Source organism: Ascaphus truei, unplaced genomic scaffold (assembly GCF_040206685.1).
Source record: "Ascaphus truei isolate aAscTru1 unplaced genomic scaffold, aAscTru1.hap1 HAP1_SCAFFOLD_2240, whole genome shotgun sequence".
Taxonomy (NCBI): domain Eukaryota; kingdom Metazoa; phylum Chordata; class Amphibia; order Anura; family Ascaphidae; genus Ascaphus; species Ascaphus truei.
This window is the reverse complement of record NW_027455155.1, coordinates 1-20,357: the sequence shown is the minus strand read 5'-3', so window position 1 is coordinate 20,357 and position 20,357 is coordinate 1. Positions and strand designations below refer to the sequence as shown.

Genomic DNA, 20,357 nt, shown 5'->3' with positions numbered 1-20,357 from the left:
CCGCTCGCCTCCTCCCCCAGCAGGCCAGCGTGCCTGCCTCCGCTCCTTCCGACACAGCCCCGGGGAGTCTATGCAGCAGCGGCGGCGACGACGACGACGGATGCAAAAGCCAAAGACTTTGTATGGAGTAAAGAAAAGCAGCCGCACACACTGCTGGGGGGCCCGCATGGCCAGCAAACAGCCAAAAAGGCACATGCTTCCAGTTCTTTTTCCGGCACCAGGCTTCGTCTGCTTATTTGCATAGGAACCGCCCACTTTTTCTCTGCTAGCCGACTCGTCTGGGCTGCCATGAAACTCAGGCAGCAAGCAAGCAGCCAGTGGCTGGGCTTTTCAGTTCAGGTCATTTCAGCCAGCCAGCCATTGTGACAAGAAGCCAGCAAGTCAAGGCATTTGCTGCTTGCTGCTTGCTGCTGCAGTGTTTGCTATGCAGGCTATTTGGATACAGCTTCAACAGGAGTTTCTTAGGCATCTGCTCGTTCGGACTGAATTAGGCTAGGCAGCAGGCGGCACTCCTGCTCCATGCGAGGAGGAGCTGAAAAGAAAAGAAAGTAAGAAGCCACGCAAAAGAGCAAACAAGACACAGCAAAAAGAAGGAGGCTTTATTTTGTCGTCATTTCATCTTCTTCTTTCTTTGCAAAAGAAAGAGCCAAAAATGCATGTTTGTTTTTTTTCTGTCAGACAGTCATTTGTTTCTATTTTTTGATACAAGCCAAATATCCCCAAAGGGAAGTGCACCGGTCCTGGAGGTACTGCAATACCAGGTCAATGCGTGGAGTGGACAGAGCAAGCTCTTCTTCCATCTCCCTGTTCTAAAAATCCATTTAATATATGGTCCCCAGATAGGGGACGTATCAGATATTAAACTGATAAGAACAGATACTACACTTGATCTTAGCCAAAAGGCCGAGAAGCGATAACCAGAAATGGGCCCCCGCCTGAGCGCCGCCCGACGGCCAGGGGCGCTACGCTTTAGGGAGAAGGGCAGAGGGAGCCGCTGGCTGCCCGCTCGCCTCCTCCCCCAGCAGGCCAGCGTGCCTGCCTCCGCTCCTTCCGACACAGCCCCGGGGAGTCTATGCAGCAGCGGCGGCGACGACGACGACGGATGCAAAAGCCAAAGACTTTGTATGGAGTAAAGAAAAGCAGCCGCACACACTGCTGGGGGGCCCGCATGGCCAGCAAACAGCCAAAAAGGCACATGCTTCCAGTTCTTTTTCCGGCACCAGGCTTCGTCTGCTTATTTGCATAGGAACCGCCCACTTTTTCTCTGCTAGCCGACTCGTCTGGGCTGCCATGAAACTCAGGCAGCAAGCAAGCAGCCAGTGGCTGGGCTTTTCAGTTCAGGTCATTTCAGCCAGCCAGCCATTGTGACAAGAAGCCAGCAAGTCAAGGCATTTGCTGCTTGCTGCTTGCTGCTGCAGTGTTTGCTATGCAGGCTATTTGGATACAGCTTCAACAGGAGTTTCTTAGGCATCTGCTCGTTCGGACTGAATTAGGCTAGGCAGCAGGCGGCACTCCTGCTCCATGCGAGGAGGAGCTGAAAAGAAAAGAAAGTAAGAAGCCACGCAAAAGAGCAAACAAGACACAGCAAAAAGAAGGAGGCTTTATTTTGTCGTCATTTCATCTTCTTCTTTCTTTGCAAAAGAAAGAGCCAAAAATGCATGTTTGTTTTTTTTCTGTCAGACAGTCATTTGTTTCTATTTTTTGATACAAGCCAAATATCCCCAAAGGGAAGTGCACCGGTCCTGGAGGTACTGCAATACCAGGTCAATGCGTGGAGTGGACAGAGCAAGCTCTTCTTCCATCTCCCTGTTCTAAAAATCCATTTAATATATGGTCCCCAGATAGGGGACGTATCAGATATTAAACTGATAAGAACAGATACTACACTTGATCTTAGCCAAAAGGCCGAGAAGCGATAACCAGAAATGGGCCCCCGCCTGAGCGCCGCCCGACGGCCAGGGGCGCTACGCTTTAGGGAGAAGGGCAGAGGGAGCCGCTGGCTGCCCGCTCGCCTCCTCCCCCAGCAGGCCAGCGTGCCTGCCTCCGCTCCTTCCGACACAGCCCCGGGGAGTCTATGCAGCAGCGGCGGCGACGACGACGACGGATGCAAAAGCCAAAGACTTTGTATGGAGTAAAGAAAAGCAGCCGCACACACTGCTGGGGGGCCCGCATGGCCAGCAAACAGCCAAAAAGGCACATGCTTCCAGTTCTTTTTCCGGCACCAGGCTTCGTCTGCTTATTTGCATAGGAACCGCCCACTTTTTCTCTGCTAGCCGACTCGTCTGGGCTGCCATGAAACTCAGGCAGCAAGCAAGCAGCCAGTGGCTGGGCTTTTCAGTTCAGGTCATTTCAGCCAGCCAGCCATTGTGACAAGAAGCCAGCAAGTCAAGGCATTTGCTGCTTGCTGCTTGCTGCTGCAGTGTTTGCTATGCAGGCTATTTGGATACAGCTTCAACAGGAGTTTCTTAGGCATCTGCTCGTTCGGACTGAATTAGGCTAGGCAGCAGGCGGCACTCCTGCTCCATGCGAGGAGGAGCTGAAAAGAAAAGAAAGTAAGAAGCCACGCAAAAGAGCAAACAAGACACAGCAAAAAGAAGGAGGCTTTATTTTGTCGTCATTTCATCTTCTTCTTTCTTTGCAAAAGAAAGAGCCAAAAATGCATGTTTGTTTTTTTTCTGTCAGACAGTCATTTGTTTCTATTTTTTGATACAAGCCAAATATCCCCAAAGGGAAGTGCACCGGTCCTGGAGGTACTGCAATACCAGGTCAATGCGTGGAGTGGACAGAGCAAGCTCTTCTTCCATCTCCCTGTTCTAAAAATCCATTTAATATATGGTCCCCAGATAGGGGACGTATCAGATATTAAACTGATAAGAACAGATACTACACTTGATCTTAGCCAAAAGGCCGAGAAGCGATAACCAGAAATGGGCCCCCGCCTGAGCGCCGCCCGACGGCCAGGGGCGCTACGCTTTAGGGAGAAGGGCAGAGGGAGCCGCTGGCTGCCCGCTCGCCTCCTCCCCCAGCAGGCCAGCGTGCCTGCCTCCGCTCCTTCCGACACAGCCCCGGGGAGTCTATGCAGCAGCGCGCGGCGACGACGACGACGGATGCAAAAGCCAAAGACTTTGTATGGAGTAAAGAAAAGCAGCCGCACACACTGCTGGGGGGCCCGCATGGCCAGCAAACAGCCAAAAAGGCACATGCTTCCAGTTCTTTTTCCGGCACCAGGCTTCGTCTGCTTATTTGCATAGGAACCGCCCACTTTTTCTCTGCTAGCCGACTCGTCTGGGCTGCCATGAAACTCAGGCAGCAAGCAAGCAGCCAGTGGCTGGGCTTTTCAGTTCAGGTCATTTCAGCCAGCCAGCCATTGTGACAAGAAGCCAGCAAGTCAAGGCATTTGCTGCTTGCTGCTTGCTGCTGCAGTGTTTGCTATGCAGGCTATTTGGATACAGCTTCAACAGGAGTTTCTTAGGCATCTGCTCGTTCGGACTGAATTAGGCTAGGCAGCAGGCGGCACTCCTGCTCCATGCGAGGAGGAGCTGAAAAGAAAAGAAAGTAAGAAGCCACGCAAAAGAGCAAACAAGACACAGCAAAAAGAAGGAGGCTTTATTTTGTCGTCATTTCATCTTCTTCTTTCTTTGCAAAAGAAAGAGCCAAAAATGCATGTTTGTTTTTTTTCTGTCAGACAGTCATTTGTTTCTATTTTTTGATACAAGCCAAATATCCCCAAAGGGAAGTGCACCGGTCCTGGAGGTACTGCAATACCAGGTCAATGCGTGGAGTGGACAGAGCAAGCTCTTCTTCCATCTCCCTGTTCTAAAAATCCATTTAATATATGGTCCCCAGATAGGGGACGTATCAGATATTAAACTGATAAGAACAGATACTACACTTGATCTTAGCCAAAAGGCCGAGAAGCGATAACCAGAAATGGGCCCCCGCCTGAGCGCCGCCCGACGGCCAGGGGCGCTACGCTTTAGGGAGAAGGGCAGAGGGAGCCGCTGGCTGCCCGCTCGCCTCCTCCCCCAGCAGGCCAGCGTGCCTGCCTCCGCTCCTTCCGACACAGCCCCGGGGAGTCTATGCAGCAGCGGCGGCGACGACGACGACGGATGCAAAAGCCAAAGACTTTGTATGGAGTAAAGAAAAGCAGCCGCACACACTGCTGGGGGGCCCGCATGGCCAGCAAACAGCCAAAAAGGCACATGCTTCCAGTTCTTTTTCCGGCACCAGGCTTCGTCTGCTTATTTGCATAGGAACCGCCCACTTTTTCTCTGCTAGCCGACTCGTCTGGGCTGCCATGAAACTCAGGCAGCAAGCAAGCAGCCAGTGGCTGGGCTTTTCAGTTCAGGTCATTTCAGCCAGCCAGCCATTGTGACAAGAAGCCAGCAAGTCAAGGCATTTGCTGCTTGCTGCTTGCTGCTGCAGTGTTTGCTATGCAGGCTATTTGGATACAGCTTCAACAGGAGTTTCTTAGGCATCTGCTCGTTCGGACTGAATTAGGCTAGGCAGCAGGCGGCACTCCTGCTCCATGCGAGGAGGAGCTGAAAAGAAAAGAAAGTAAGAAGCCACGCAAAAGAGCAAACAAGACACAGCAAAAAGAAGGAGGCTTTATTTTGTCGTCATTTCATCTTCTTCTTTCTTTGCAAAAGAAAGAGCCAAAAATGCATGTTTGTTTTTTTTCTGTCAGACAGTCATTTGTTTCTATTTTTTGATACAAGCCAAATATCCCCAAAGGGAAGTGCACCGGTCCTGGAGGTACTGCAATACCAGGTCAATGCGTGGAGTGGACAGAGCAAGCTCTTCTTCCATCTCCCTGTTCTAAAAATCCATTTAATATATGGTCCCCAGATAGGGGACGTATCAGATATTAAACTGATAAGAACAGATACTACACTTGATCTTAGCCAAAAGGCCGAGAAGCGATAACCAGAAATGGGCCCCCGCCTGAGCGCCGCCCGACGGCCAGGGGCGCTACGCTTTAGGGAGAAGGGCAGAGGGAGCCGCTGGCTGCCCGCTCGCCTCCTCCCCCAGCAGGCCAGCGTGCCTGCCTCCGCTCCTTCCGACACAGCCCCGGGGAGTCTATGCAGCAGCGGCGGCGACGACGACGACGGATGCAAAAGCCAAAGACTTTGTATGGAGTAAAGAAAAGCAGCCGCACACACTGCTGGGGGGCCCGCATGGCCAGCAAACAGCCAAAAAGGCACATGCTTCCAGTTCTTTTTCCGGCACCAGGCTTCGTCTGCTTATTTGCATAGGAACCGCCCACTTTTTCTCTGCTAGCCGACTCGTCTGGGCTGCCATGAAACTCAGGCAGCAAGCAAGCAGCCAGTGGCTGGGCTTTTCAGTTCAGGTCATTTCAGCCAGCCAGCCATTGTGACAAGAAGCCAGCAAGTCAAGGCATTTGCTGCTTGCTGCTTGCTGCTGCAGTGTTTGCTATGCAGGCTATTTGGATACAGCTTCAACAGGAGTTTCTTAGGCATCTGCTCGTTCGGACTGAATTAGGCTAGGCAGCAGGCGGCACTCCTGCTCCATGCGAGGAGGAGCTGAAAAGAAAAGAAAGTAAGAAGCCACGCAAAAGAGCAAACAAGACACAGCAAAAAGAAGGAGGCTTTATTTTGTCGTCATTTCATCTTCTTCTTTCTTTGCAAAAGAAAGAGCCAAAAATGCATGTTTGTTTTTTTTCTGTCAGACAGTCATTTGTTTCTATTTTTTGATACAAGCCAAATATCCCCAAAGGGAAGTGCACCGGTCCTGGAGGTACTGCAATACCAGGTCAATGCGTGGAGTGGACAGAGCAAGCTCTTCTTCCATCTCCCTGTTCTAAAAATCCATTTAATATATGGTCCCCAGATAGGGGACGTATCAGATATTAAACTGATAAGAACAGATACTACACTTGATCTTAGCCAAAAGGCCGAGAAGCGATAACCAGAAATGGGCCCCCGCCTGAGCGCCGCCCGACGGCCAGGGGCGCTACGCTTTAGGGAGAAGGGCAGAGGGAGCCGCTGGCTGCCCGCTCGCCTCCTCCCCCAGCAGGCCAGCGTGCCTGCCTCCGCTCCTTCCGACACAGCCCCGGGGAGTCTATGCAGCAGCGGCGGCGACGACGACGACGGATGCAAAAGCCAAAGACTTTGTATGGAGTAAAGAAAAGCAGCCGCACACACTGCTGGGGGGCCCGCATGGCCAGCAAACAGCCAAAAAGGCACATGCTTCCAGTTCTTTTTCCGGCACCAGGCTTCGTCTGCTTATTTGCATAGGAACCGCCCACTTTTTCTCTGCTAGCCGACTCGTCTGGGCTGCCATGAAACTCAGGCAGCAAGCAAGCAGCCAGTGGCTGGGCTTTTCAGTTCAGGTCATTTCAGCCAGCCAGCCATTGTGACAAGAAGCCAGCAAGTCAAGGCATTTGCTGCTTGCTGCTTGCTGCTGCAGTGTTTGCTATGCAGGCTATTTGGATACAGCTTCAACAGGAGTTTCTTAGGCATCTGCTCGTTCGGACTGAATTAGGCTAGGCAGCAGGCGGCACTCCTGCTCCATGCGAGGAGGAGCTGAAAAGAAAAGAAAGTAAGAAGCCACGCAAAAGAGCAAACAAGACACAGCAAAAAGAAGGAGGCTTTATTTTGTCGTCATTTCATCTTCTTCTTTCTTTGCAAAAGAAAGAGCCAAAAATGCATGTTTGTTTTTTTTCTGTCAGACAGTCATTTGTTTCTATTTTTTGATACAAGCCAAATATCCCCAAAGGGAAGTGCACCGGTCCTGGAGGTACTGCAATACCAGGTCAATGCGTGGAGTGGACAGAGCAAGCTCTTCTTCCATCTCCCTGTTCTAAAAATCCATTTAATATATGGTCCCCAGATAGGGGACGTATCAGATATTAAACTGATAAGAACAGATACTACACTTGATCTTAGCCAAAAGGCCGAGAAGCGATAACCAGAAATGGGCCCCCGCCTGAGCGCCGCCCGACGGCCAGGGGCGCTACGCTTTAGGGAGAAGGGCAGAGGGAGCCGCTGGCTGCCCGCTCGCCTCCTCCCCCAGCAGGCCAGCGTGCCTGCCTCCGCTCCTTCCGACACAGCCCCGGGGAGTCTATGCAGCAGCGGCGGCGACGACGACGACGGATGCAAAAGCCAAAGACTTTGTATGGAGTAAAGAAAAGCAGCCGCACACACTGCTGGGGGGCCCGCATGGCCAGCAAACAGCCAAAAAGGCACATGCTTCCAGTTCTTTTTCCGGCACCAGGCTTCGTCTGCTTATTTGCATAGGAACCGCCCACTTTTTCTCTGCTAGCCGACTCGTCTGGGCTGCCATGAAACTCAGGCAGCAAGCAAGCAGCCAGTGGCTGGGCTTTTCAGTTCAGGTCATTTCAGCCAGCCAGCCATTGTGACAAGAAGCCAGCAAGTCAAGGCATTTGCTGCTTGCTGCTTGCTGCTGCAGTGTTTGCTATGCAGGCTATTTGGATACAGCTTCAACAGGAGTTTCTTAGGCATCTGCTCGTTCGGACTGAATTAGGCTAGGCAGCAGGCGGCACTCCTGCTCCATGCGAGGAGGAGCTGAAAAGAAAAGAAAGTAAGAAGCCACGCAAAAGAGCAAACAAGACACAGCAAAAAGAAGGAGGCTTTATTTTGTCGTCATTTCATCTTCTTCTTTCTTTGCAAAAGAAAGAGCCAAAAATGCATGTTTGTTTTTTTTCTGTCAGACAGTCATTTGTTTCTATTTTTTGATACAAGCCAAATATCCCCAAAGGGAAGTGCACCGGTCCTGGAGGTACTGCAATACCAGGTCAATGCGTGGAGTGGACAGAGCAAGCTCTTCTTCCATCTCCCTGTTCTAAAAATCCATTTAATATATGGTCCCCAGATAGGGGACGTATCAGATATTAAACTGATAAGAACAGATACTACACTTGATCTTAGCCAAAAGGCCGAGAAGCGATAACCAGAAATGGGCCCCCGCCTGAGCGCCGCCCGACGGCCAGGGGCGCTACGCTTTAGGGAGAAGGGCAGAGGGAGCCGCTGGCTGCCCGCTCGCCTCCTCCCCCAGCAGGCCAGCGTGCCTGCCTCCGCTCCTTCCGACACAGCCCCGGGGAGTCTATGCAGCAGCGGCGGCGACGACGACGACGGATGCAAAAGCCAAAGACTTTGTATGGAGTAAAGAAAAGCAGCCGCACACACTGCTGGGGGGCCCGCATGGCCAGCAAACAGCCAAAAAGGCACATGCTTCCAGTTCTTTTTCCGGCACCAGGCTTCGTCTGCTTATTTGCATAGGAACCGCCCACTTTTTCTCTGCTAGCCGACTCGTCTGGGCTGCCATGAAACTCAGGCAGCAAGCAAGCAGCCAGTGGCTGGGCTTTTCAGTTCAGGTCATTTCAGCCAGCCAGCCATTGTGACAAGAAGCCAGCAAGTCAAGGCATTTGCTGCTTGCTGCTTGCTGCTGCAGTGTTTGCTATGCAGGCTATTTGGATACAGCTTCAACAGGAGTTTCTTAGGCATCTGCTCGTTCGGACTGAATTAGGCTAGGCAGCAGGCGGCACTCCTGCTCCATGCGAGGAGGAGCTGAAAAGAAAAGAAAGTAAGAAGCCACGCAAAAGAGCAAACAAGACACAGCAAAAAGAAGGAGGCTTTATTTTGTCGTCATTTCATCTTCTTCTTTCTTTGCAAAAGAAAGAGCCAAAAATGCATGTTTGTTTTTTTTCTGTCAGACAGTCATTTGTTTCTATTTTTTGATACAAGCCAAATATCCCCAAAGGGAAGTGCACCGGTCCTGGAGGTACTGCAATACCAGGTCAATGCGTGGAGTGGACAGAGCAAGCTCTTCTTCCATCTCCCTGTTCTAAAAATCCATTTAATATATGGTCCCCAGATAGGGGACGTATCAGATATTAAACTGATAAGAACAGATACTACACTTGATCTTAGCCAAAAGGCCGAGAAGCGATAACCAGAAATGGGCCCCCGCCTGAGCGCCGCCCGACGGCCAGGGGCGCTACGCTTTAGGGAGAAGGGCAGAGGGAGCCGCTGGCTGCCCGCTCGCCTCCTCCCCCAGCAGGCCAGCGTGCCTGCCTCCGCTCCTTCCGACACAGCCCCGGGGAGTCTATGCAGCAGCGGCGGCGACGACGACGACGGATGCAAAAGCCAAAGACTTTGTATGGAGTAAAGAAAAGCAGCCGCACACACTGCTGGGGGGCCCGCATGGCCAGCAAACAGCCAAAAAGGCACATGCTTCCAGTTCTTTTTCCGGCACCAGGCTTCGTCTGCTTATTTGCATAGGAACCGCCCACTTTTTCTCTGCTAGCCGACTCGTCTGGGCTGCCATGAAACTCAGGCAGCAAGCAAGCAGCCAGTGGCTGGGCTTTTCAGTTCAGGTCATTTCAGCCAGCCAGCCATTGTGACAAGAAGCCAGCAAGTCAAGGCATTTGCTGCTTGCTGCTTGCTGCTGCAGTGTTTGCTATGCAGGCTATTTGGATACAGCTTCAACAGGAGTTTCTTAGGCATCTGCTCGTTCGGACTGAATTAGGCTAGGCAGCAGGCGGCACTCCTGCTCCATGCGAGGAGGAGCTGAAAAGAAAAGAAAGTAAGAAGCCACGCAAAAGAGCAAACAAGACACAGCAAAAAGAAGGAGGCTTTATTTTGTCGTCATTTCATCTTCTTCTTTCTTTGCAAAAGAAAGAGCCAAAAATGCATGTTTGTTTTTTTTCTGTCAGACAGTCATTTGTTTCTATTTTTTGATACAAGCCAAATATCCCCAAAGGGAAGTGCACCGGTCCTGGAGGTACTGCAATACCAGGTCAATGCGTGGAGTGGACAGAGCAAGCTCTTCTTCCATCTCCCTGTTCTAAAAATCCATTTAATATATGGTCCCCAGATAGGGGACGTATCAGATATTAAACTGATAAGAACAGATACTACACTTGATCTTAGCCAAAAGGCCGAGAAGCGATAACCAGAAATGGGCCCCCGCCTGAGCGCCGCCCGACGGCCAGGGGCGCTACGCTTTAGGGAGAAGGGCAGAGGGAGCCGCTGGCTGCCCGCTCGCCTCCTCCCCCAGCAGGCCAGCGTGCCTGCCTCCGCTCCTTCCGACACAGCCCCGGGGAGTCTATGCAGCAGCGGCGGCGACGACGACGACGGATGCAAAAGCCAAAGACTTTGTATGGAGTAAAGAAAAGCAGCCGCACACACTGCTGGGGGGCCCGCATGGCCAGCAAACAGCCAAAAAGGCACATGCTTCCAGTTCTTTTTCCGGCACCAGGCTTCGTCTGCTTATTTGCATAGGAACCGCCCACTTTTTCTCTGCTAGCCGACTCGTCTGGGCTGCCATGAAACTCAGGCAGCAAGCAAGCAGCCAGTGGCTGGGCTTTTCAGTTCAGGTCATTTCAGCCAGCCAGCCATTGTGACAAGAAGCCAGCAAGTCAAGGCATTTGCTGCTTGCTGCTTGCTGCTGCAGTGTTTGCTATGCAGGCTATTTGGATACAGCTTCAACAGGAGTTTCTTAGGCATCTGCTCGTTCGGACTGAATTAGGCTAGGCAGCAGGCGGCACTCCTGCTCCATGCGAGGAGGAGCTGAAAAGAAAAGAAAGTAAGAAGCCACGCAAAAGAGCAAACAAGACACAGCAAAAAGAAGGAGGCTTTATTTTGTCGTCATTTCATCTTCTTCTTTCTTTGCAAAAGAAAGAGCCAAAAATGCATGTTTGTTTTTTTTCTGTCAGACAGTCATTTGTTTCTATTTTTTGATACAAGCCAAATATCCCCAAAGGGAAGTGCACCGGTCCTGGAGGTACTGCAATACCAGGTCAATGCGTGGAGTGGACAGAGCAAGCTCTTCTTCCATCTCCCTGTTCTAAAAATCCATTTAATATATGGTCCCCAGATAGGGGACGTATCAGATATTAAACTGATAAGAACAGATACTACACTTGATCTTAGCCAAAAGGCCGAGAAGCGATAACCAGAAATGGGCCCCCGCCTGAGCGCCGCCCGACGGCCAGGGGCGCTACGCTTTAGGGAGAAGGGCAGAGGGAGCCGCTGGCTGCCCGCTCGCCTCCTCCCCCAGCAGGCCAGCGTGCCTGCCTCCGCTCCTTCCGACACAGCCCCGGGGAGTCTATGCAGCAGCGGCGGCGACGACGACGACGGATGCAAAAGCCAAAGACTTTGTATGGAGTAAAGAAAAGCAGCCGCACACACTGCTGGGGGGCCCGCATGGCCAGCAAACAGCCAAAAAGGCACATGCTTCCAGTTCTTTTTCCGGCACCAGGCTTCGTCTGCTTATTTGCATAGGAACCGCCCACTTTTTCTCTGCTAGCCGACTCGTCTGGGCTGCCATGAAACTCAGGCAGCAAGCAAGCAGCCAGTGGCTGGGCTTTTCAGTTCAGGTCATTTCAGCCAGCCAGCCATTGTGACAAGAAGCCAGCAAGTCAAGGCATTTGCTGCTTGCTGCTTGCTGCTGCAGTGTTTGCTATGCAGGCTATTTGGATACAGCTTCAACAGGAGTTTCTTAGGCATCTGCTCGTTCGGACTGAATTAGGCTAGGCAGCAGGCGGCACTCCTGCTCCATGCGAGGAGGAGCTGAAAAGAAAAGAAAGTAAGAAGCCACGCAAAAGAGCAAACAAGACACAGCAAAAAGAAGGAGGCTTTATTTTGTCGTCATTTCATCTTCTTCTTTCTTTGCAAAAGAAAGAGCCAAAAATGCATGTTTGTTTTTTTTCTGTCAGACAGTCATTTGTTTCTATTTTTTGATACAAGCCAAATATCCCCAAAGGGAAGTGCACCGGTCCTGGAGGTACTGCAATACCAGGTCAATGCGTGGAGTGGACAGAGCAAGCTCTTCTTCCATCTCCCTGTTCTAAAAATCCATTTAATATATGGTCCCCAGATAGGGGACGTATCAGATATTAAACTGATAAGAACAGATACTACACTTGATCTTAGCCAAAAGGCCGAGAAGCGATAACCAGAAATGGGCCCCCGCCTGAGCGCCGCCCGACGGCCAGGGGCGCTACGCTTTAGGGAGAAGGGCAGAGGGAGCCGCTGGCTGCCCGCTCGCCTCCTCCCCCAGCAGGCCAGCGTGCCTGCCTCCGCTCCTTCCGACACAGCCCCGGGGAGTCTATGCAGCAGCGGCGGCGACGACGACGACGGATGCAAAAGCCAAAGACTTTGTATGGAGTAAAGAAAAGCAGCCGCACACACTGCTGGGGGGCCCGCATGGCCAGCAAACAGCCAAAAAGGCACATGCTTCCAGTTCTTTTTCCGGCACCAGGCTTCGTCTGCTTATTTGCATAGGAACCGCCCACTTTTTCTCTGCTAGCCGACTCGTCTGGGCTGCCATGAAACTCAGGCAGCAAGCAAGCAGCCAGTGGCTGGGCTTTTCAGTTCAGGTCATTTCAGCCAGCCAGCCATTGTGACAAGAAGCCAGCAAGTCAAGGCATTTGCTGCTTGCTGCTTGCTGCTGCAGTGTTTGCTATGCAGGCTATTTGGATACAGCTTCAACAGGAGTTTCTTAGGCATCTGCTCGTTCGGACTGAATTAGGCTAGGCAGCAGGCGGCACTCCTGCTCCATGCGAGGAGGAGCTGAAAAGAAAAGAAAGTAAGAAGCCACGCAAAAGAGCAAACAAGACACAGCAAAAAGAAGGAGGCTTTATTTTGTCGTCATTTCATCTTCTTCTTTCTTTGCAAAAGAAAGAGCCAAAAATGCATGTTTGTTTTTTTTCTGTCAGACAGTCATTTGTTTCTATTTTTTGATACAAGCCAAATATCCCCAAAGGGAAGTGCACCGGTCCTGGAGGTACTGCAATACCAGGTCAATGCGTGGAGTGGACAGAGCAAGCTCTTCTTCCATCTCCCTGTTCTAAAAATCCATTTAATATATGGTCCCCAGATAGGGGACGTATCAGATATTAAACTGATAAGAACAGATACTACACTTGATCTTAGCCAAAAGGCCGAGAAGCGATAACCAGAAATGGGCCCCCGCCTGAGCGCCGCCCGACGGCCAGGGGCGCTACGCTTTAGGGAGAAGGGCAGAGGGAGCCGCTGGCTGCCCGCTCGCCTCCTCCCCCAGCAGGCCAGCGTGCCTGCCTCCGCTCCTTCCGACACAGCCCCGGGGAGTCTATGCAGCAGCGGCGGCGACGACGACGACGGATGCAAAAGCCAAAGACTTTGTATGGAGTAAAGAAAAGCAGCCGCACACACTGCTGGGGGGCCCGCATGGCCAGCAAACAGCCAAAAAGGCACATGCTTCCAGTTCTTTTTCCGGCACCAGGCTTCGTCTGCTTATTTGCATAGGAACCGCCCACTTTTTCTCTGCTAGCCGACTCGTCTGGGCTGCCATGAAACTCAGGCAGCAAGCAAGCAGCCAGTGGCTGGGCTTTTCAGTTCAGGTCATTTCAGCCAGCCAGCCATTGTGACAAGAAGCCAGCAAGTCAAGGCATTTGCTGCTTGCTGCTTGCTGCTGCAGTGTTTGCTATGCAGGCTATTTGGATACAGCTTCAACAGGAGTTTCTTAGGCATCTGCTCGTTCGGACTGAATTAGGCTAGGCAGCAGGCGGCACTCCTGCTCCATGCGAGGAGGAGCTGAAAAGAAAAGAAAGTAAGAAGCCACGCAAAAGAGCAAACAAGACACAGCAAAAAGAAGGAGGCTTTATTTTGTCGTCATTTCATCTTCTTCTTTCTTTGCAAAAGAAAGAGCCAAAAATGCATGTTTGTTTTTTTTCTGTCAGACAGTCATTTGTTTCTATTTTTTGATACAAGCCAAATATCCCCAAAGGGAAGTGCACCGGTCCTGGAGGTACTGCAATACCAGGTCAATGCGTGGAGTGGACAGAGCAAGCTCTTCTTCCATCTCCCTGTTCTAAAAATCCATTTAATATATGGTCCCCAGATAGGGGACGTATCAGATATTAAACTGATAAGAACAGATACTACACTTGATCTTAGCCAAAAGGCCGAGAAGCGATAACCAGAAATGGGCCCCCGCCTGAGCGCCGCCCGACGGCCAGGGGCGCTACGCTTTAGGGAGAAGGGCAGAGGGAGCCGCTGGCTGCCCGCTCGCCTCCTCCCCCAGCAGGCCAGCGTGCCTGCCTCCGCTCCTTCCGACACAGCCCCGGGGAGTCTATGCAGCAGCGGCGGCGACGACGACGACGGATGCAAAAGCCAAAGACTTTGTATGGAGTAAAGAAAAGCAGCCGCACACACTGCTGGGGGGCCCGCATGGCCAGCAAACAGCCAAAAAGGCACATGCTTCCAGTTCTTTTTCCGGCACCAGGCTTCGTCTGCTTATTTGCATAGGAACCGCCCACTTTTTCTCTGCTAGCCGACTCGTCTGGGCTGCCATGAAACTCAGGCAGCAAGCAAGCAGCCAGTGGCTGGGCTTTTCAGTTCAGGTCATTTCAGCCAGCCAGCCATTGTGACAAGAAGCCAGCAAGTCAAGGCATTTGCTGCTTGCTGCTTGCTGCTGCAGTGTTTGCTATGCAGGCTATTTGGATACAGCTTCAACAGGAGTTTCTTAGGCATCTGCTCGTTCGGACTGAATTAGGCTAGGCAGCAGGCGGCACTCCTGCTCCATGCGAGGAGGAGCTGAAAAGAAAAGAAAGTAAGAAGCCACGCAAAAGAGCAAACAAGACACAGCAAAAAGAAGGAGGCTTTATTTTGTCGTCATTTCATCTTCTTCTTTCTTTGCAAAAGAAAGAGCCAAAAATGCATGTTTGTTTTTTTTCTGTCAGACAGTCATTTGTTTCTATTTTTTGATACAAGCCAAATATCCCCAAAGGGAAGTGCACCGGTCCTGGAGGTACTGCAATACCAGGTCAATGCGTGGAGTGGACAGAGCAAGCTCTTCTTCCATCTCCCTGTTCTAAAAATCCATTTAATATATGGTCCCCAGATAGGGGACGTATCAGATATTAAACTGATAAGAACAGATACTACACTTGATCTTAGCCAAAAGGCCGAGAAGCGATAACCAGAAATGGGCCCCCGCCTGAGCGCCGCCCGACGGCCAGGGGCGCTACGCTTTAGGGAGAAGGGCAGAGGGAGCCGCTGGCTGCCCGCTCGCCTCCTCCCCCAGCAGGCCAGCGTGCCTGCCTCCGCTCCTTCCGACACAGCCCCGGGGAGTCTATGCAGCAGCGGCGGCGACGACGACGACGGATGCAAAAGCCAAAGACTTTGTATGGAGTAAAGAAAAGCAGCCGCACACACTGCTGGGGGGCCCGCATGGCCAGCAAACAGCCAAAAAGGCACATGCTTCCAGTTCTTTTTCCGGCACCAGGCTTCGTCTGCTTATTTGCATAGGAACCGCCCACTTTTTCTCTGCTAGCCGACTCGTCTGGGCTGCCATGAAACTCAGGCAGCAAGCAAGCAGCCAGTGGCTGGGCTTTTCAGTTCAGGTCATTTCAGCCAGCCAGCCATTGTGACAAGAAGCCAGCAAGTCAAGGCATTTGCTGCTTGCTGCTTGCTGCTGCAGTGTTTGCTATGCAGGCTATTTGGATACAGCTTCAACAGGAGTTTCTTAGGCATCTGCTCGTTCGGACTGAATTAGGCTAGGCAGCAGGCGGCACTCCTGCTCCATGCGAGGAGGAGCTGAAAAGAAAAGAAAGTAAGAAGCCACGCAAAAGAGCAAACAAGACACAGCAAAAAGAAGGAGGCTTTATTTTGTCGTCATTTCATCTTCTTCTTTCTTTGCAAAAGAAAGAGCCAAAAATGCATGTTTGTTTTTTTTCTGTCAGACAGTCATTTGTTTCTATTTTTTGATACAAGCCAAATATCCCCAAAGGGAAGTGCACCGGTCCTGGAGGTACTGCAATACCAGGTCAATGCGTGGAGTGGACAGAGCAAGCTCTTCTTCCATCTCCCTGTTCTAAAAATCCATTTAATATATGGTCCCCAGATAGGGGACGTATCAGATATTAAACTGATAAGAACAGATACTACACTTGATCTTAGCCAAAAGGCCGAGAAGCGATAACCAGAAATGGGCCCCCGCCTGAGCGCCGCCCGACGGCCAGGGGCGCTACGCTTTAGGGAGAAGGGCAGAGGGAGCCGCTGGCTGCCCGCTCGCCTCCTCCCCCAGCAGGCCAGCGTGCCTGCCTCCGCTCCTTCCGACACAGCCCCGGGGAGTCTATGCAGCAGCGGCGGCGACGACGACGACGGATGCAAAAGCCAAAGACTTTGTATGGAGTAAAGAAAAGCAGCCGCACACACTGCTGGGGGGCCCGCATGGCCAGCAAACAGCCAAAAAGGCACATGCTTCCAGTTCTTTTTCCGGCACCAGGCTTCGTCTGCTTATTTGCATAGGAACCGCCCACTTTTTCTCTGCTAGCCGACTCGTCTGGGCTGCCATGAAACTCAGGCAGCAAGCAAGCAGCCAGTGGCTGGGCTTTTCAGTTCAGGTCATTTCAGCCAGCCAGCCATTGTGACAAGAAGCCAGCAAGTCAAGGCATTTGCTGCTTGCTGCTTGCTGCTGCAGTGTTTGCTATGCAGGCTATTTGGATACAGCTTCAACAGGAGTTTCTTAGGCATCTGCTCGTTCGGACTGAATTAGGCTAGGCAGCAGGCGGCACTCCTGCTCCATGCGAGGAGGAGCTGAAAAGAAAAGAAAGTAAGAAGCCACGCAAAAGAGCAAACAAGACACAGCAAAAAGAAGGAGGCTTTATTTTGTCGTCATTTCATCTTCTTCTTTCTTTGCAAAAGAAAGAGCCAAAAATGCATGTTTGTTTTTTTTCTGTCAGACAGTCATTTGTTTCTATTTTTTGATACAAGCCAAATATCCCCAAAGGGAAGTGCACCGGTCCTGGAGGTACTGCAATACCAGGTCAATGCGTGGAGTGGACAGAGCAAGCTCTTCTTCCATCTCCCTGTTCTAAAAATCCATTTAATATATGGTCCCCAGATAGGGGACGTATCAGATATTAAACTGATAAGAACAGATACTACACTTGATCTTAGCCAAAAGGCCGAGAAGCGATAACCAGAAATGGGCCCCCGCCTGAGCGCCGCCCGACGGCCAGGGGCGCTACGCTTTAGGGAGAAGGGCAGAGGGAGCCGCTGGCTGCCCGCTCGCCTCCTCCCCCAGCAGGCCAGCGTGCCTGCCTCCGCTCCTTCCGACACAGCCCCGGGGAGTCTATGCAGCAGCGGCGGCGACGACGACGACGGATGCAAAAGCCAAAGACTTTGTATGGAGTAAAGAAAAGCAGCCGCACACACTGCTGGGGGGCCCGCATGGCCAGCAAACAGCCAAAAAGGCACATGCTTCCAGTTCTTTTTCCGGCACCAGGCTTCGTCTGCTTATTTGCATAGGAACCGCCCACTTTTTCTCTGCTAGCCGACTCGTCTGGGCTGCCATGAAACTCAGGCAGCAAGCAAGCAGCCAGTGGCTGGGCTTTTCAGTTCAGGTCATTTCAGCCAGCCAGCCATTGTGACAAGAAGCCAGCAAGTCAAGGCATTTGCTGCTTGCTGCTTGCTGCTGCAGTGTTTGCTATGCAGGCTATTTGGATACAGCTTCAACAGGAGTTTCTTAGGCATCTGCTCGTTCGGACTGAATTAGGCTAGGCAGCAGGCGGCACTCCTGCTCCATGCGAGGAGGAGCTGAAAAGAAAAGAAAGTAAGAAGCCACGCAAAAGAGCAAACAAGACACAGCAAAAAGAAGGAGGCTTTATTTTGTCGTCATTTCATCTTCTTCTTTCTTTGCAAAAGAAAGAGCCAAAAATGCATGTTTGTTTTTTTTCTGTCAGACAGTCATTTGTTTCTATTTTTTGATACAAGCCAAATATCCCCAAAGGGAAGTGCACCGGTCCTGGAGGTACTGCAATACCAGGTCAATGCGTGGAGTGGACAGAGCAAGCTCTTCTTCCATCTCCCTGTTCTAAAAATCCATTTAATATATGGTCCCCAGATAGGGGACGTATCAGATATTAAACTGATAAGAACAGATACTACACTTGATCTTAGCCAAAAGGCCGAGAAGCGATAACCAGAAATGGGCCCCCGCCTGAGCGCCGCCCGACGGCCAGGGGCGCTACGCTTTAGGGAGAAGGGCAGAGGGAGCCGCTGGCTGCCCGCTCGCCTCCTCCCCCAGCAGGCCAGCGTGCCTGCCTCCGCTCCTTCCGACACAGCCCCGGGGAGTCTATGCAGCAGCGGCGGCGACGACGACGACGGATGCAAAAGCCAAAGACTTTGTATGGAGTAAAGAAAAGCAGCCGCACACACTGCTGGGGGGCCCGCATGGCCAGCAAACAGCCAAAAAGGCACATGCTTCCAGTTCTTTTTCCGGCACCAGGCTTCGTCTGCTTATTTGCATAGGAACCGCCCACTTTTTCTCTGCTAGCCGACTCGTCTGGGCTGCCATGAAACTCAGGCAGCAAGCAAGCAGCCAGTGGCTGGGCTTTTCAGTTCAGGTCATTTCAGCCAGCCAGCCATTGTGACAAGAAGCCAGCAAGTCAAGGCATTTGCTGCTTGCTGCTTGCTGCTGCAGTGTTTGCTATGCAGGCTATTTGGATACAGCTTCAACAGGAGTTTCTTAGGCATCTGCTCGTTCGGACTGAATTAGGCTAGGCAGCAGGCGGCACTCCTGCTCCATGCGAGGAGGAGCTGAAAAGAAAAGAAAGTAAGAAGCCACGCAAAAGAGCAAACAAGACACAGCAAAAAGAAGGAGGCTTTATTTTGTCGTCATTTCATCTTCTTCTTTCTTTGCAAAAGAAAGAGCCAAAAATGCATGTTTGTTTTTTTTCTGTCAGACAGTCATTTGTTTCTATTTTTTGATACAAGCCAAATATCCCCAAAGGGAAGTGCACCGGTCCTGGAGGTACTGCAATACCAGGTCAATGCGTGGAGTGGACAGAGCAAGCTCTTCTTCCATCTCCCTGTTCTAAAAATCCATTTAATATATGGTCCCCAGATAGGGGACGTATCAGATATTAAACTGATAAGAACAGATACTACACTTGATCTTAGCCAAAAGGCCGAGAAGCGATAACCAGAAATGGGCCCCCGCCTGAGCGCCGCCCGACGGCCAGGGGCGCTACGCTTTAGGGAGAAGGGCAGAGGGAGCCGCTGGCTGCCCGCTCGCCTCCTCCCCCAGCAGGCCAGCGTGCCTGCCTCCGCTCCTTCCGACACAGCCCCGGGGAGTCTATGCAGCAGCGGCGGCGACGACGACGACGGATGCAAAAGCCAAAGACTTTGTATGGAGTAAAGAAAAGCAGCCGCACACACTGCTGGGGGCCCGCATGGCCAGCAAACAGCCAAAAAGGCACATGCTTCCAGTTCTTTTTCCGGCACCAGGCTTCGTCTGCTTATTTGCATAGGAACCGCCCACTTTTTCTCTGCTAGCCGACTCGTCTGGGCTGCCATGAAACTCAGGCAGCAAGCAAGCAGCCAGTGGCTGGGCTTTTCAGTTCAGGTCATTTCAGCCAGCCAGCCATTGTGACAAGAAGCCAGCAAGTCAAGGCATTTGCTGCTTGCTGCTTGCTGCTGCAGTGTTTGCTATGCAGGCTATTTGGATACAGCTTCAACAGGAGTTTCTTAGGCATCTGCTCGTTCGGACTGAATTAGGCTAGGCAGCAGGCGGCACTCCTGCTCCATGCGAGGAGGAGCTGAAAAGAAAAGAAAGTAAGAAGCCACGCAAAAGAGCAAACAAGACACAGCAAAAAGAAGGAGGCTTTATTTTGTCGTCATTTCATCTTCTTCTTTCTTTGCAAAAGAAAGAGCCAAAAATGCATGTTTGTTTTTTTTCTGTCAGACAGTCATTTGTTTCTATTTTTTGATACAAGCCAAATATCCCCAAAGGGAAGTGCACCGGTCCTGGAGGTACTGCAATACCAGGTCAATGCGTGGAGTGGACAGAGCAAGCTCTTCTTCCATCTCCCTGTTCTAAAAATCCATTTAATATATGGTCCCTCAGATAGGGGACGTATCAGATATTAAACTGATAAGAACAGATACTACACTTGATCTTAGCCAAAAGGCCGAGAAGCGATAACCAGAAATGGGCCCCCGCCTGAGCGCCGCCCGACGGCCAGGGGCGCTACGCTTTAGGGAGAAGGGCAGAGGGAGCCGCTGGCTGCCCGCTCGCCTCCTCCCCAGCAGGCCAGCGTGCCTGCCTCCGCTCCTTCCGACACAGCCCCGGGGAGTCTATGCAGCAGCGGCGGCGACGACGACGACGGATGCAAAAGCCAAAGACTTTGTATGGAGTAAAGAAAAGCAGCCGCACACACTGCTGGGGGGCCCGCATGGCCAGCAAACAGCCAAAAAGGCACATGCTTCCAGTTCTTTTTCCGGCACCAGGCTTCGTCTGCTTATTTGCATAGGAACCGCCCACTTTTTCTCTGCTAGCCGACTCGTCTGGGCTGCCATGAAACTCAGGCAGCAAGCAAGCAGCCA

At 51.7% G+C, this 20,357-nt stretch overlaps 20 non-coding genes across 20 annotated transcripts; all 20 read right to left on the bottom strand.

The window, feature by feature from the left end:
- Positions 1-724: 724 nt before the first annotated feature.
- LOC142477644 (U2 spliceosomal RNA) lies at positions 725-915 on the bottom strand. Its single transcript, XR_012792564.1, has one exon. It is a non-coding gene; the product is annotated as a U2 spliceosomal RNA (small nuclear RNA).
- Positions 916-1,726: 811 nt separating this feature from the next.
- LOC142477642 (U2 spliceosomal RNA) lies at positions 1,727-1,917 on the bottom strand. The gene has a single exon (XR_012792563.1). It is a non-coding gene; the product is annotated as a U2 spliceosomal RNA (small nuclear RNA).
- An 811-nt stretch (positions 1,918-2,728) lies between these two features.
- LOC142477641 (U2 spliceosomal RNA) lies at positions 2,729-2,919 on the bottom strand. Its single transcript, XR_012792562.1, has one exon. It is a non-coding gene; the product is annotated as a U2 spliceosomal RNA (small nuclear RNA).
- An 812-nt stretch (positions 2,920-3,731) lies between these two features.
- Positions 3,732-3,922, bottom strand: LOC142477640 (U2 spliceosomal RNA). The gene has a single exon (XR_012792561.1). It is a non-coding gene; the product is annotated as a U2 spliceosomal RNA (small nuclear RNA).
- An 811-nt stretch (positions 3,923-4,733) lies between these two features.
- On the bottom strand, positions 4,734-4,924 carry LOC142477638 (U2 spliceosomal RNA). The gene has a single exon (XR_012792559.1). It is a non-coding gene; the product is annotated as a U2 spliceosomal RNA (small nuclear RNA).
- An 811-nt stretch (positions 4,925-5,735) lies between these two features.
- On the bottom strand, positions 5,736-5,926 carry LOC142477637 (U2 spliceosomal RNA). Its single transcript, XR_012792558.1, has one exon. It is a non-coding gene; the product is annotated as a U2 spliceosomal RNA (small nuclear RNA).
- An 811-nt stretch (positions 5,927-6,737) lies between these two features.
- On the bottom strand, positions 6,738-6,928 carry LOC142477636 (U2 spliceosomal RNA). Its single transcript, XR_012792557.1, has one exon. It is a non-coding gene; the product is annotated as a U2 spliceosomal RNA (small nuclear RNA).
- Positions 6,929-7,739: 811 nt separating this feature from the next.
- On the bottom strand, positions 7,740-7,930 carry LOC142477635 (U2 spliceosomal RNA). Its single transcript, XR_012792556.1, has one exon. It is a non-coding gene; the product is annotated as a U2 spliceosomal RNA (small nuclear RNA).
- Positions 7,931-8,741: 811 nt separating this feature from the next.
- On the bottom strand, positions 8,742-8,932 carry LOC142477634 (U2 spliceosomal RNA). The gene has a single exon (XR_012792555.1). It is a non-coding gene; the product is annotated as a U2 spliceosomal RNA (small nuclear RNA).
- Positions 8,933-9,743: 811 nt separating this feature from the next.
- Positions 9,744-9,934, bottom strand: LOC142477633 (U2 spliceosomal RNA). The gene has a single exon (XR_012792554.1). It is a non-coding gene; the product is annotated as a U2 spliceosomal RNA (small nuclear RNA).
- Positions 9,935-10,745: 811 nt separating this feature from the next.
- LOC142477632 (U2 spliceosomal RNA) lies at positions 10,746-10,936 on the bottom strand. The gene has a single exon (XR_012792553.1). It is a non-coding gene; the product is annotated as a U2 spliceosomal RNA (small nuclear RNA).
- Positions 10,937-11,747: 811 nt separating this feature from the next.
- On the bottom strand, positions 11,748-11,938 carry LOC142477631 (U2 spliceosomal RNA). Its single transcript, XR_012792552.1, has one exon. It is a non-coding gene; the product is annotated as a U2 spliceosomal RNA (small nuclear RNA).
- An 811-nt stretch (positions 11,939-12,749) lies between these two features.
- On the bottom strand, positions 12,750-12,940 carry LOC142477630 (U2 spliceosomal RNA). The gene has a single exon (XR_012792551.1). It is a non-coding gene; the product is annotated as a U2 spliceosomal RNA (small nuclear RNA).
- Positions 12,941-13,751: 811 nt separating this feature from the next.
- Positions 13,752-13,942, bottom strand: LOC142477629 (U2 spliceosomal RNA). The gene has a single exon (XR_012792550.1). It is a non-coding gene; the product is annotated as a U2 spliceosomal RNA (small nuclear RNA).
- An 811-nt stretch (positions 13,943-14,753) lies between these two features.
- Positions 14,754-14,944, bottom strand: LOC142477672 (U2 spliceosomal RNA). Its single transcript, XR_012792592.1, has one exon. It is a non-coding gene; the product is annotated as a U2 spliceosomal RNA (small nuclear RNA).
- An 811-nt stretch (positions 14,945-15,755) lies between these two features.
- On the bottom strand, positions 15,756-15,946 carry LOC142477662 (U2 spliceosomal RNA). Its single transcript, XR_012792582.1, has one exon. It is a non-coding gene; the product is annotated as a U2 spliceosomal RNA (small nuclear RNA).
- Positions 15,947-16,757: 811 nt separating this feature from the next.
- On the bottom strand, positions 16,758-16,948 carry LOC142477651 (U2 spliceosomal RNA). Its single transcript, XR_012792571.1, has one exon. It is a non-coding gene; the product is annotated as a U2 spliceosomal RNA (small nuclear RNA).
- An 811-nt stretch (positions 16,949-17,759) lies between these two features.
- Positions 17,760-17,950, bottom strand: LOC142477639 (U2 spliceosomal RNA). Its single transcript, XR_012792560.1, has one exon. It is a non-coding gene; the product is annotated as a U2 spliceosomal RNA (small nuclear RNA).
- Positions 17,951-18,761: 811 nt separating this feature from the next.
- LOC142477628 (U2 spliceosomal RNA) lies at positions 18,762-18,952 on the bottom strand. The gene has a single exon (XR_012792549.1). It is a non-coding gene; the product is annotated as a U2 spliceosomal RNA (small nuclear RNA).
- An 810-nt stretch (positions 18,953-19,762) lies between these two features.
- LOC142477670 (U2 spliceosomal RNA) lies at positions 19,763-19,954 on the bottom strand. The gene has a single exon (XR_012792590.1). It is a non-coding gene; the product is annotated as a U2 spliceosomal RNA (small nuclear RNA).
- Positions 19,955-20,357: the final 403 nt, after the last annotated feature.